Genomic DNA, 13,020 nt, shown 5'->3' with positions numbered 1-13,020 from the left:
AGGGAGGCAGAGGCAGAGACTGGGGGCGGCTGGAGTGAGGCAGAGGCAGAGACTGGGGGGAGGCTGGAGGGAGGCAGAGACTGGGGGGAGGCTGGAGGGAGGCAGAGGCAGAGACTGGGGGAGGCTGGAGGGAGGCAGAGGCAGAGACTGGGGGGAGTCTGGAGGGAGGCAGAGGCTGAGACTTGGGGGAGGCAGAGGCTGGGACTGAGGGGAGGCTGGAGGGAGGCTGAGACTGGAGGGAGGCTGGAGGGAGGCTGAGGCTGGTGGGAGGCTGGAGGGAGGCTGAGACTGGGGGGAGGCTGGAGGGAGGCAGAAGCTGAGACTGGAGGGAGGCTGAGACTGGGGGGAGGCTGGAGGGAGGCAGAGGCTGAGACGGGGGAGGCTGGAGGGAGGCAGAGGCTGAGACTGGAGGGAGGCAGAGGCTGAGACTGGGGGGAGGCTGGAGGGAGGCAGAGGCTGAGACTGGAGAGAGGCAGAGGCTGAGACTGGGGGGAGGCTGGAGGGAGGCAGAGGCAGAGACTGGGGGGAGGCTGGAGGGAGGCAGAGGCAGAGACTGGCGGGAGGCTGGAGGGAGGCAGAGACTGGGGGGAGGCTGGAGGGAGGCAGAAGCAGAGACTGGGGGAGGCTGGAGGGAGGCAGAGGCAGAGACTGGGGGGAGGCTGGAGGGAGGCAGAGGCAGAGACTGGGGGGAGTCTGGAGGGAGGCAGAGGCTGAGACTTGGGGGAGGCTGGAGGGAGGCAGAGGCTGGGACTGAGGGGAGGCTGGAGGGAGGCTGAGACTGGGGTGAGGCTGGAGGGAGGCTGAGACTGGGGTGAGGCTGGAGGGAGGCTGAGACTGGAGGGAGGCTGGAGGGAGACTGAGGCCGAGACTGGGGGGAGGCTGTAGGGAGGCTGAGGCTGAGACTGGAGGGAGGCTGAGGCTGAGACTTGAGGGAGGCTGAGGCTGAGACTGGAGGGAGGCTGGAGGGAGGTTGAGGCTGGGGGGAGGCAAAGGCTGAGACTGGGGGAGAGAGGCTGATGCTGAGGGAAGATAGAGGCTGATGCTGGGGGAGAGAGGCTGATGCTGGGGGAGTGGGAGAGAGGGGCTAATGCTAGAGACAGAGGACAAGGGATGAGGGATAGTGTAGGGGAGTCAATATCAAGAGTGGGGTAGTGTGTGTGGGGGGGTCTCAGCATAAGCGTTAGTGTGGTGGTCTTAGCATGAGTGGGGCAACATGAAGGTCTCATTATGGAAAAGAGGAAGGCAGCATTAGGAGCTCATGGAGAGGGACAGCATGCATGGGACATTGTGAGAAGGGGGCAGCATGCATGGGACACTGAGGAGGGGGCAGCATGCATGGGACATTGTGAGAAGGGGGCAGCATGCATGGGACACTGAGGAGGGGGCAGCATGCATGGGACATTGTGAGAAGGGAGCAGCATGCATGGGACACTGAGGAGGGGACAGCAAGCATGGGACACTGTGAGGAGGGGGCAGCATGCATGGGACACTGTGAGGAGGGGGCAGCATGCATGGGACACTGTGAGGAGGGGGCAGCATGCATGGGACATTGTGAGGAGGGAGCAGCATGCATGAGACATTGTGAGGAGGGAGCAGCATGCATGGGACATTGTGAGGAGGGAGCAGCATGCATGGGACATTGTGAGGCGGGAACAGCATGCATGAGACATTGTGAGGAGGGAGCGGCATGCATGAGACATTGTGAGGAGGGAGCGGCATGCATGAGACATTGTGAGGAGGGAGCAGCATGCATGAGACATTGTGAGGAGGGAGCGGCATGCATGAGACATTGTGAGGAGGGAGCGGCATGCATGAGACATTGTGAGGAGGGAGCAGCATGCATGAGACATTGTGAGGAGGGAGCATCAAGCATGAGACATTGTGAGGAGGGAGCAGCATGCATGGGACATTGTGAGGAGGGAGCATCAAGCATGAGACATTGTGAGGAGGGAGCAGCATGCATGGGACATTGTGAGGAGGGGGCAGCATGCATGGGACATTGTGAGGAGGGAGCAGCATGCATGGGGCATTGTGAGGCGGGAGCAGCATACATGAGACATTGTGAGGAGGGAGCAGCATGCATGAGACATTGTGAGGAGGGAGCAGCATGCATGGGACATTGTGAGGAGGGGGCAGCATGCATGGGACATTGTGAGGAGGGAGCAGCATGCATGGGACATTGTGAGGAGGGGGCAGCATGCATGGGACATTGTGAAGAGGGGGCAGCATGCATGGGACATTGTGAGGAGAGAGCAGCATGCATGGGACATTGTGAGGAGGGGGCAGCATGCATGGGACATTGTGAGGAGGGGGCAGCATGCATGGGACATTGTGAGGAGGGAGCAGCATGCATGGGACATTGTGAAGAGGGGGCAGCATGCATGGGACATTGTGAGGAGAGAGCAGCATGCATGGGACATTGTGAGGAGGGGGCAGCATGCAAGGGACATTGTGAGGAGGGGGCAGCATGCATGGGACATTGTGAGGCGGGAGCAGCATGCATGAGACATTGTGAGGAGGGAGCAGCATGCATGGGACATTGTGACGAGGGAGCAGCATGCATGGGACATTGTGAGGAGGGGGCAGCATGCATGGGACATTGTGAGGAGGGAGCAGCATGCATGGGACATTGTGAAGAGGGGGCAGCATGCATGAAACATTGTGAGGAGGGAGCAGCATGCATGGGACATTGTGAGGAGGGGGAAGCATGCATGGGACACTGTGAGGAGGGGGCAGCATGCATGGGACATTGTGAGGAGGGGGCAGCATGCATGGGACATTGTGAGGAGGGGGCAGCATGCATGGGACATTGTGAGGAGGGGGAAGCATGCATGGGACATTGTGAGGAGGGGGCAGCATGCATGGGACATTGTGAGGAGGGGGCAGCATGCATGGGACATTGTGAGGAGGGGGCAGCATGCATGGGACATTGTGAGGAGGGGGCAGCATGCATGGGACTTTGTGAGGAGGGGGCAGCATGCATGGGACATTGTGAGGAGGGGGCAGCATGCATGGGACATTGTGAGGAGGGGGCAGCATGCATGGGACATTGTGAGGAGGGGGCAGCATGCATGGGACATTGTGAGGAGGGGGCAGCATGCATGGGACATTGTGAGGAGGGGGCAGCATGCATGGGACATTGTCCTCACATCATGCTGCTCCCTCCTCACAATGTACAGATCATATTTCATAATCGAGGAAGGTGTGGTGGATATACAGTAGTTTATAAGGGAGGGCAGAGTGGTGTTTTAGTTTATTAGGGGCAGTGTGACAGTCACAGTATATAACTGGGGATGGTGGGAATATTTTATACTCATGCTATGTTTTGATGTGCCTGTGGTGATTCCCATTGGGGGGGGTTAGTTTCTTATTGATACTTTTTAAAGTGTGCTACAGAGTAGATCTGCCTTAAACAGATGTCGTGTGCGAAAACTCAGTTTTACGTTGTCACTAAGGGGCGCGACCACTTAAAGTGCCTAGGGCAGCACGAAGGCAAAATACAGCCCTGCCTCCACCGATGTTCCTGTGGAACAGGCCACCACAGCTCAACAGCTATCCGTGGCCCTGGAATCCCTTCTTCTCTCTGCTTGGTGTCACCTGGACCCTCTGAGTCCCAGGATCTTCACCAGGAAGCGTCTCTTTCTTCTTCTCCGCTCCTGACTGACTAGAGCTCTCTTTCCTTCTCTCCTTCTCGTCTGCCTCCTGCAGACCTCCTCCTCCTTCCGTAAGAAAGGAAAGTTTTTTTCAGCTCACCCGTAGTATTATTTCACCTGGCTCCAGGACCCAGAACGGTGCAGGGATATGAATTCCGTGTTCAGGAATATAAAGCAGCAAGTGGTGGAAATTCCTTTCCTGATCCAGCAACACGTCCGAGATAGATGTGAATTAAAAATTCATTTTATTGAAAAATTGTTAAAACACCAATCATCAGAATGACATCCAAAAAATGTTTTCTTTAAAAAGAAAGCGTCTTACGCGTTTCTGGCCATTGTGGCCCTTAGTCATAGACATATGTTATCCAAATGAAACACATAATATATAGAAAAAAAAAAAAAAAAAAAAAAAAAACCTCTTCACTTCCCAGAATGCTACATCCGGTCAAACATACACAGGTTAACCCAATTATGTCAGTAAGGCAGCAGCCTAATACATTGCAAAAAAGAGATCTTCCTGAATCAATTTAACCCTTTGGGATGTGCCAAATGTAATTCATTAAATTCCATAAGATCCCATACAGGAAAAATGTATATCCATTAATCTACATGGATTGACACTTTTCAAAGAAATGGATCAATTATGAATAATGATTACAAGCATAAGCATACCTGTATGCAATAAATACCGAAAGCATTCAGAACAATAATCAACATATCAATATATATACATTAAATCACTTTTGATATTCATGCCCATTGGCATGCAGGTATTGTATGTCAAAATCCACCTGGCTTCCCTGTCCCGCAGTATCTGAATACGATCTCCACCTCTTCTAGGGGCTGGAATCTGTTCCACAGCATTCACTTTAAAGGAACTAACATCCCCATTGTGATTATATAAAAAATGCTGTGAAGCCCCTGACAAATTCCTAGAGGCGGGATTCATAATATCATATAAATGTTCCCCAATGCGTCTCCTTAAAGTGCGGCATGTGGAGCCTACATACTGTTTGCGACATTTTTCGCAAGTTATAACATAAACGCAGTGATCTGAACTGCAGTTGATGAAAGAATTAATTTTATAGCGTTTCCCAGTAGTGGAATTAACACTCTCTTTGGTATTATACATATGAGAGCATGTCCCACACTGCTTTTTGCCGCACTTATAGGAGCCACATGTAGGTAACCAGTTTTTTATTGAACTGCATGCAGGTTTTGCCAGATATGCATCACTAGGAGAGATGAGACTGCCAATAGTAGGGGCACGTCTAGAAACAAATCTACAACCTGTGTCCAGCCAGAAACAGAAGATCATGATACTAGTGAGAGAAGGTTGTTCCCAAATCAATTTGAGAATTTAATGTTTATGGAGCAGGTTACTTTGCAGAATTTGGAATCATTGAGTACCAACAGTGGGGAAGATCTAGATTTAATAACTGACACTGATTTTTCCAGTAGAGTGCCAAATCCGCAGTTTTATCCTTTGGCTTCAAGATCTCCTGCCATGGATGATTATCAGCATGTGGTGTTCGAGGAGCTTAAAAAGCTGCATGCGGTTAATAGTGGAATCCTGGATAATGACAACATGACCGTCCAGGAACGAACAGCCTTGAATAAATTAAAATCCAACGATAGAATCATTATTAAAAACTCAGATAAAGGCGGCTCAGTGGTGATCTTGGACCGTGGCCTCTATGAAGGACAATTACAGCTTATGTTAAATGATGAACGGACATACCGCAAAGTTGATAGTGATCCAACTATTGGAATACGGACAGACTTACAACTATTACTGCAGAGAGGTGCAGACATGGGATTATTAACTGAGAAACAATTGGAGTATATGGTGCCTGAAACATCTAGGATCCCTTTATTCCATGCACTTCCAAAGACCCATAAGGGTGTTTTTCCTCCACCCTTTAGGCCAATCGTGTCTGGAATAGGGTCCCTGTTTGAAAACATCGGAACATGGCTGGATGAGAGGCTCCAGCCTCTTATGAAGTCCTCTCCAGCATACATCAGGGACTCTAAACATGTTCTTACTGTAATGCAGGAAATTGAATGGCAAGAAGGCTACTCATGGATAAGTAGTGATGTTACTGCTTTGTATTCGTCTATACCCCACAATTTGGCTTTAATTGCATTACAGGAACAGATGCTGGTTTGTACAAGCTATTCGGAAGAATTACAAGAATTTATTTTGGATATAATTTCTTTTTTGCTCAAAAATAATTATTTTATTTTTTTGAATCAGTTTTACATCCAGATCTGTGGCTGTAGCATGGGGGCAAAATTCTCACCATCGCTAGCCAATATTTACATGAATTGGTGGGAGAAGCAGTTCATTTACAACTCTTGGAACCCTTTTCTTTCAGATATATTCTGGTATGGTCGCTTCATAGACGATATTTTGATAATATGGCGTGGATGTGAAGCGGCCATACCAGACTTTTTTAAGTACATTAATTCTAACATGTTCAATCTGAAATTTGTTTCTTGTAGCCAGCGGGAGTCTATTTCCTTCTTAGATCTCACTCTTGTTGGTGACTCAGTGAACAAACGAGTTAACTCTGAGCTCTACAGGAAAGATGTATCAGGGAACTCCCTTCTTTATGCTACTAGCCACCATCCTAAGCATATAGTAAGGAATATACCTGTGGGGGGATATGTTAGGGCCAGGAGATCTTGCAGTACTGAGACAGCCTATATAAGAGAATGCGAGGTCATTGATGGTAGACTGCGGATTAGGGGTTATGATAGAGCAATGATTAATAGAGCCAAGACTAAAGTAAATCTTGAATCCAGAGCACACTATTTGAAGCAGAAAATTCCTATGGAAAAAACAAATCAGAACAGTGTTCCAGTATTTTCTACCCAATATAGTAATAGCTTTTGGAAAATTACTGAGATTGTACGCAAGTTTTTGCCTATTTTATCTGTGGATAAAACTCTTAAAAATATTCTGGACACAGGTTGTAGATTTGTTTCTAGACGTGCCCCTACTATTGGCAGTCTCATCTCTCCTAGTGATGCATATCTAGCAAAACCTGCATGCAGTTCAATAAAAAACTGGTTACCTACATGTGGCTCCTATAAGTGCGGCAAAAAGCAGTGTGGGACATGCTCTCATATGTATAATACCAAAGAGAGTGTTAATTCCACTACTGGGAAACGCTATAAAATTAATTCTTTCATCAACTGCAGTTCAGATCACTGCGTTTATGTTATAACTTGCGAAAAATGTCGCAAACAGTATGTAGGCTCCACAAGCCGCACTTTAAGGAGACGCATTGGGGAACATTTATATGATATTATGAATCCCGCCTCTAGGAATTTGTCAGGGGCTTCACAGCATTTTTTATATAATCACAATGGGGATGTTAGTTCCTTTAAAGTGAATGCTGTGGAACAGATTCCAGCCCCTAGAAGAGGTGGAGATCGTATTCAGATACTGCGGGACAGGGAAGCCAGGTGGATTTTGACATACAATACCTGCATGCCAATGGGCATGAATATCAAAAGTGATTTAATGTATATATATTGATATGTTGATTATTGTTCTGAATGCTTTCGGTATTTATTGCATACAGGTATGCTTATGCTTGTAATCATTATTCATAATTGATCCATTTCTTTGAAAAGTGTCAATCCATGTAGATTAATGGATATACATTTTTCCTGTATGGGATCTTATGGAATTTAATGAATTACATTTGGCACATCCCAAAGGGTTAAATTGATTCAGGAAGATCTCTTTTTTGCAATGTATTAGGCTGCTGCCTTACTGACATAATTGGGTTAACCTGTGTATGTTTGACCGGATGTAGCATTCTGGGAAGTGAAGAGGTTTTTTTTTTTGTTTTTTTTTTTTTTTTTTCTATATATTATGTGTTTCATTTGGATAACATATGTCTATGACTAAGGGCCACAATGGCCAGAAACGCGTAAGACGCTTTCTTTTTAAAGAAAACATTTTTTGGATGTCATTCTGATGATTGGTGTTTTAACAATTTTTCAATAAAATGAATTTTTAATTCACATCTATCTCGGACGTGTTGCTGGATCAGGAAAGGAATTTCCACCACTTGCTCCTCCTCCTTCCCCACACTCTCTCTTTCTCTCTCCGCTCACACTAGACTTTCCTTTCTGTGTCTACCCTCATGTGGCTCCTCCCACCTCCCCAGTTGCTCTGATCTACCCTATAGGAGCAGGGATGGGTCTTACGGCCCCTCCCAGCATGCAGCATGGGAGGGTTTCTGCCACTATCCCTGGTCCCAGTGTGTTCCTAGCAATGGGTGTAGTGTAGATTTACCAGGGGACCGGTGTTCACTCCCTTCCTCACCCAGAATGGGCATCACACCGCTGGATGGGGTGCAATGACCTGTGGCGTCGGAAGCCTCAGGGGCGCCACACCACTCTCTTGTTAGTTGCGTCCCCGTAGCTTGAAGCGTTTGGGGACCCCAACTGTCCCTTTTTGGGTACAGTCTCCTTCTCCATACGGCGGGCAGTGCGGACCCTGTGAGGAGGTAAGTATCCAAACCCCGATCCTAGTTTACTGCTGATGCCCCCGGATTATTTGGTTCGGTGAAGTCCGTGAAGGTTTCCACACCATACAGGTATTTATCAAACCGTTTGAAACTTGACATTTGATCTAGGGCCCTGTGCCCCGTTCGTGCTTTGGTCCCAGTGGTATCTCCGGTACCCTTCCTGGCGACCTCTCTGCCGTGCCCCAGGGGTCACTGTTACACGGACCCAGTGCAGGCATGTCCGCACACCTCACCGTGCGCTTTCAGACTCTGACTACTGACTGACTGACTCCTCCCACCAAGCTGGCTAAACCCTTCTGTTAACCGTTTATGCCCGGTGTGGAGAGTTCACTAGGATTTGATTCGTGTTTAGGTGGTCAATGGCACTGTTACTCCAGGTCCCAGGGGGTAGGTCCTGCATCCCCAAGAGGATGCAGTTCCTTGTAGTGCCCTGACATATTCAGGGGCGCTACATTTGTTTTATCCAGAACGGCTACCACTTTACATCACACTCTTGTATTACACATTTGGCCACAATATTATGCTACATTTCCCTGTAGCAGACAATACAGAGGCAATTTGTAGCCAGACTCAACTTTCCATAATAACAGTTTTTGACTAGTGAAGTGATGAGCGGGCACTACCATACTCGGGTGCTCAGTAATCGCAACTTGTGATGAGCGAGCACTACCATGCTCAGGTGCTCAGTACTCGTAACTAGTGATGTGGGCACTACCATGTTCGGGTGCTCAGTAATCGTAACTTGTGATGAGCGAGCACTACCATGCTCAGGTGCTCAGTACTCGTAACTAGTGATGAGCGGGCACTACCATGCTCAGGTGCTCAGTACTGGTAACTAGTGATGAGCGGGCACTACCATGCTCTGGTGCTCTGTACTCATAACTAGTGATGAGCGGGCACTACCATGCTCAGGTGCTCAGTACTGGTAACTATTGATGAGTGAGCACTACCATGCTCAGGTGCACAGTACTCGTAACTAGTGATGAGTGGGCTCTACCATGCTCGGGTGCTCAGTACTGGTAACTATTGATGAGTGAGCACTACCATGCTCGGGTGATCAATACTCGTAACTAGTGATGAGCGGGCACTACCATGCTCGGGTGCACAGTACTCGTAACTAGGTATGAGTGCGCACTACCATGCTCGGGTTCTCAGTATTCATAATGAGCAGTTGGATGCTAAGATGGGCTGGACTTGTGACAGAGTATAATGAAAGTCAATGGAGAACTTGAAGGTCTTTCCCATTGACTTCCATTATACCCAATACATGAGTAGAGTCTGTCTGAGCATCTAACTGCTTGTTACGAATGCCGAGCACCCAACCATGGGAGTGCTTGTTCATCACAATTTATGACCCTTTGCCAACATCTATTCTCACGGTCAAAACCCAATTAAACAGGAGCCATAATGAGTGGGCGTAGCTTGGCTGTTGGACATCTGAACAGTATCTTCAGAGTCATCCTAGTCTGAATGTTTCTGTTCTCCTGAATCTGGTGTTGTTTTTCTTCCTGCACCTCTCCATTACTGACACCTAGCTCCCTCTTCCCTGTATATAAATCTATATTTTTTTGGTCAAGGTGGAGTGGTCCTCAGATCTTCTCTGTGTCTGATGCCGAAGCGTTCGTTCAAGTGCCTGCGCAGTTGCTCCAGTCCCCGTCCAGCTCCTTGTTTACCGGCGTTCCTGACTAAATAGGGTGGGAACGGTATCGGTAATATGGACATGTGCCTGTAGCTTTTCGGAGAACATCTCCATAGAGTGAAGCCTTGGTTGCCTAGTGCAGAGATTTAGGGGTACATGTGCCTCCAAAAGCAATCTGCTATATGCATAAATCCTTAGGGATGATGCACGCAGACGTATGATGGTTGAGTTTTAAATGGAGCCATTAGGAGGCCTCTGATAGAGATATGTCTGGAGGGGTTATCTTAATACACGAGGCTCTAGATGGAGCAGGTCTTACTATGGGACCATACGACCTCCTGTCACTACCGTATAGCCTCCATGGCTTTATTAGCCCTAAATGTTGGTTTCCCAAAAAAAAAACCATTCACACCACAAATCGGAAATAATAAAATCTATATCAATAATTAAGACATTTTATGTAATACAGAAGGCTACAGTACTTTTCACTTTCCTAGGAAAAATTGCCTTGAAATATTAATCTCCTGACGCTTATTAAATTATGAGTTGAAGATTTCCAATTACGTTACACATTTCTGCCGTGTTCTGGTGGAAAATACAACCTATAATAATGTTGCTTCTAATACATGCATTTATGAGCTGGTGATTTAGCTATGGGCGCGTGCATTGCTCTCCCTACGACGGCACTTGGCTTTGGAGAGCTACATCTTTCCGCCTAGTACATGGATTTGCAAGCGGAGGCACCAGTAATTGCTCTGATGTAAAAGGCTTGAGCTCTTCACCAGGAATAAAGTTTTTCAATGTGTTCTTTATAATGAGATAAGAAGACTTGTTTCTGAAGATAATTAGCTCCCTTCTATGAGTCTTTCTGAGTCTCCTGTGAACATTTTGTATCTTGGATTTGCAAATTCCTCCAGGTTCCTAAAAGGGTCAGCATTGCCTTAGAAGGAAGCTACCTCCAATCGGTGGCTCTAGAGCAGTGATTCCTAAACTCCAGTCCTCACGGCCCCCAACAGGTCATGGTTTCAGGATTTCCTTAGCTCTGCACAGGTGATGCCATGATCATGCTTCCATCACTTGTGCAATGCTAAGGAAATCCTGAAAACATAACCTGTTGGGGGCCTTGAGGACTGGAGTTGGGAGACACTGCTCTAGAGAAGCAGCTTTCTTCTGGAGGATAGCTTATTGTTTGTAAAGTTGGTGAGAATCGATTTCCATGTCTCATTCCATCGACCATAAAAGTAGTTTGTGGCTGCGGCACGGAAAAGGGAGTACTGTCTCTTACCTGCCGGTTCCGTGGTTCAGCCAGCATGACATGATGTCAGATGTGCATCACCCAGTAACTATCACGCCGTGCCAGGCCGGCTACTCATAGAAGAGTCGGGGATGACTTCTGCTCCTGTGTAGCTGTGAGGATGGCCCGAGGCGGTCAGTGTCTTCAGGGCAGGGGCACACAGGCCTAGTCACCCTCTTACTCAGCAGTCACAGACAAAGGTCATATTGTGGATAAACATGGCACTTCTCGTTCTCAAGTAGGATCCAGTCCTGTAAGTACTAAAGAGCAAATATGTGGCACTCAAATAGTTGCATAGGCTGGTATTTTATTGAGTAAGCTTGACTAGATACAGCACTGACATTTCAGTATAACCTAGACCTTTGTCAGTGTGCAGTGTAGACGGTCTGCTCAGCTTATGAGTGAAAGTAGTGCTGGCGTAGATTGCGGTGTCCACACAGTGGTGGACACCGCAATCTAGACCAGCTCTACTTCCATTCACAAGTTGAGCAGACTATGTACACTGCACACTGATGAAGGTCTAGGTTAGACTGAAACATCAGTGCTGTATCTGGTCAAGCTTACTTAATAAAATACCAGTTTATTCAAGCTTGACCAGATATAGCACCAACGTTTCAGTCTAACCAAAACCTTCATCAGTGTGCAGTGTAGAAGGTCTGCTCAGCTTGTGAGTGAAAGTAACGCTGGTATAGATCGTGGTGTCCAACGCTGTGTGGCTTCTGATCTACACCGGCTCTACTTTCATTCACAAGCTGAGCAGACCGTCTACACTGTACACTGATGAAGGTCTAAGTTAGACTGAAACGTCGATGCTGTATGTGATGAATCTTACTCAATAAAATACCAGCTTATTCAAGCTTGACCAGATAGAGCATTAACGTTTCAGTCTAACCTAGACCTTCATCAGTGTAAAGTGTAGATGGTCTGCTCAGCTTGTGAATGAAAGTAGCGCTGGTGTAAATCGAGGTGTCCACCACTGTGTATACACCGCAATCTACATCAGCGCTACTTTCACTCACAAGCTGAGCAGACCATCTACACTTTACACTGATGAAGGTCTAGGTTAGACTGATATGTTGGTGCTGTATCTGGTCAAGCTTGCTCAGTAAAATACTAGTTTATTCAACTATTTGAGTGCCAAGTATTTGTGCTTTGCTACAGACCAAGGTCATGGTTGAAGAAATGGGATGTGTGCCTTAACTTTTTGCCCAATGAGCATTGCACAACCTGAAAGTCTTCTTGTACCCACTGAGCTAAAAACAGTACCCCCTTTACCTACTAATAAAGGTTAAAAGCCCTGTACAAGAGTTCATAAAAAAAATTGACAGGACTCTGGTCCACGGTCACTTCGGTTATCTGTGGCAATTGGACCAGAAAACTGCAAACCTCCTCCTCCAATGTGAAGTCATTACTACAATACAGTTCAACTCTACCGTGCACTTTTCACATATTGATTTTTGATGCAGAGCCCCCTCCATTTTATGTACAGTATGGACAGCTATCACTACTTGGCCATGAGCAGAACTGGCATGACTGGCTAGGCAGGCAACATATAATATAACTTCGAACAGGCAGTTGCTTCTTGAATGCTACTTTTTCAACTAAGCAGAGAACAGTGGAAGACCACCAGAAGGTCATCATTGGAGGACAGTTGAGCATGATGCCTCTACATTCGAGCTGACAAGGAGGAGCGCAGATCATTCCATAATCCCCACAGATATTTAATGAATGGGATACTCTCAACCACCGCTGAATACAATAATCCTCCTCACTGTGGTCATGTAGTGATGAGGAACAGAGAACTTAAGACCTCAGGTGATCAGAGGTGGCACCTTAAGGAGTGTGACCACCAAAGACCAGGCATGTGTTTCAGCACCATTTGAT

General features: G+C 47.4%; 1 protein-coding gene across 1 annotated transcript in view; it reads right to left on the bottom strand.

Annotated features, from left to right (window-relative positions):
* Positions 1-13,020, bottom strand: part of TTC12 (tetratricopeptide repeat domain 12) — a 138,512-nt gene that overhangs the window by 15,459 nt on the left and 110,033 nt on the right. The gene's annotated exons all lie outside the window — the stretch shown is intronic.

This window comes from Anomaloglossus baeobatrachus, chromosome 11 (genome assembly GCF_048569485.1).
Source record: "Anomaloglossus baeobatrachus isolate aAnoBae1 chromosome 11, aAnoBae1.hap1, whole genome shotgun sequence".
Classification (NCBI taxonomy): domain Eukaryota; kingdom Metazoa; phylum Chordata; class Amphibia; order Anura; family Aromobatidae; genus Anomaloglossus; species Anomaloglossus baeobatrachus.
This window is presented reverse-complemented; position numbering and strand designations above follow the sequence as displayed.